The sequence below is a fragment of the Scylla paramamosain genome, chromosome 48 (genome assembly GCF_035594125.1).
Source record: "Scylla paramamosain isolate STU-SP2022 chromosome 48, ASM3559412v1, whole genome shotgun sequence".
In the NCBI taxonomy this organism is placed as follows: Eukaryota; Metazoa; Arthropoda; class Malacostraca; order Decapoda; family Portunidae; genus Scylla; species Scylla paramamosain.
This window is the reverse complement of record NC_087198.1, coordinates 2644133-2645965: the sequence shown is the minus strand read 5'-3', so window position 1 is coordinate 2645965 and position 1833 is coordinate 2644133. Positions and strand designations below refer to the sequence as shown.

Here is a 1833-nt window from a genome sequence, read left to right as displayed (position 1 = left end):
CTTTCTCTGACATCTCCCACTTACACATAATAAATAGAATAGTAGATTTAAATAGTATATACAAGTAAAACTATCAAGAAACTCCTATAATAGCAATAAACAGAAATAATGAAGTACAGGCTAGTGTCCCTTAAAATACATACGTTTTCTCTAATTACGTCACGCCTTTAAGAAACACAAAGTCGAGAATTTTTCCAATTACAGTTACAAAATGGACCATATTGACATTACACGCATAACTACTATTACTACTACTATTACTACAACTACTACTACTACTTACAGCCATTACTATCGCCGAAATAGTTGTACCACGTAACTTTCAGGGCTCCTTGTTGACCAATAGTCCAGCACACTACAAGGGCGGCCTAATAGTCCAAGTAGTCACCACATACGAGTGACCATTCACTACTCCTGCTACTACTGACATGCTGCTGCTGCTGCTGCTGCTGGTTGATGCAAATCTGATGGAGAGTAAAGGGTTAGGTTAAAAGTTGTAGTAGTAGTAGTAGTAGTGGTAGTAGTAGTAGTAGTAGTAGTAGTAGTAGTGGTAGTAGTAGTAGTAGCACTAGTAGTAGTAGTAGTAGTTGTTGTTGTAGCAGTAGTAGATAGTAGTAGTAGTAGTAGTAGTAGTAGTAGTAGTTAGGTTAGGAAGAGGAGACAGACAGAGAGAGAGAGAGAGAGAGAGAGAGAGAGAGAGAGAGAGAGAGAGAGAGAGAGAGAGAGAGAGAGAGAGAGAGGCAGACAAACAAATGACCATCTCCTTTCCGCTCCCTCCCTCCCTCCCTCCCTCCCTGTAGCACAATTTTTCAGCACAATTTCTGGCAAGTTACATTGAGACAGACTGCCTCTTCAAGACCACCACACTGCTGACTGGCCAGCCACGTGGAGTTTTATTTATTTATTTATTTTTTTTCTGTAGGAGGAACACCGGCCAAGGGAAACAAACAAATAATAAGAAAAAAAAAATACCAGTCCCCCAATAGGGTCCGAGGCGGTGGTCAAAAACTGAAGGGTAAGTGTGTTGAAGCTTCCCTTGTGAAGGAGTTAAAGTCACAGGAAGGTGGAAGTACAGAAGCTGGCAGGGAGTTCCAGAGTTTACCAGAGAAAGGGGTGAATGACTGACAATACTGGTTAACTCTTGCAATAGAGAGGTGGACAGATCAGTGGTGAGAGAAAGAAGGTGTTGTGTAGCGAGGCCGCTGGAGAGGGGAGGCATGCACGTGAGGCACACTCCATACATGGGCGAGTATGGCCCCTGTACAGAGTTAGCAAGCTCTAAGGCCACGGAGACGAGGAGTGCCTGTGTTGTCATCACTGCCTCCATCAAAGCTACGTGACTCATTTCCCATGCCTATTCTCTCTCTCTCTCTCTCTCTCTCTCTCTCTCTCTCTCTCTCTCTCTCTCTCTCTCTCTCTCTCTCTCTCTCTCTCTCTCTCTCTCTCTCCCCTCCCCCCTTCCTCTCGCTTTCTCTATCTCTCTCTCCCGCTGCTTCCTTGGTTTAGTGTTGCCTGTGTTGTGCCCGAAAGCAGTGTTGTAGATTTTATTGCGCTGTGCCCGTAATCATTGAGTGACAGCCCTGTGCGTGTGTTGCCGCGTCAGGAAGGGAGTGTTGCGTCTCCAGGTGAGTACTCCTCCTGCACAAACACACACACGCACCGCCACTGGCCACTCGTTCAGCAGTCAGGCTCTCTGTAAGTGCCGCAGGAAGAGGCGTGCCTCACTCAAACTGAAGGAAGCCACGCTGAGAAAACACACTTGTATTTAGGTACAGCGAGTGTGTGTGTGTGTGTGTGTGTGTGTGTGTGTGTGTGTGTGTGTGTGTGTGTGTG

General features: G+C 45.8%; 1 long non-coding RNA gene across 2 annotated transcripts in view; it reads left to right on the top strand.

The window, feature by feature from the left end:
* The first annotated feature begins 1401 nt into the window (after nt 1-1401).
* The window catches only part of LOC135095352 (uncharacterized), a 57118-nt gene continuing 56686 nt past the window's right edge, over nt 1402-1833 (top strand). For both annotated transcript variants that reach the window (XR_010264336.1, XR_010264337.1), the window contains exon 1: nt 1402-1625. This is a non-coding gene — a long non-coding RNA (uncharacterized LOC135095352). The remainder of the gene's footprint in view (nt 1626-1833) is intronic.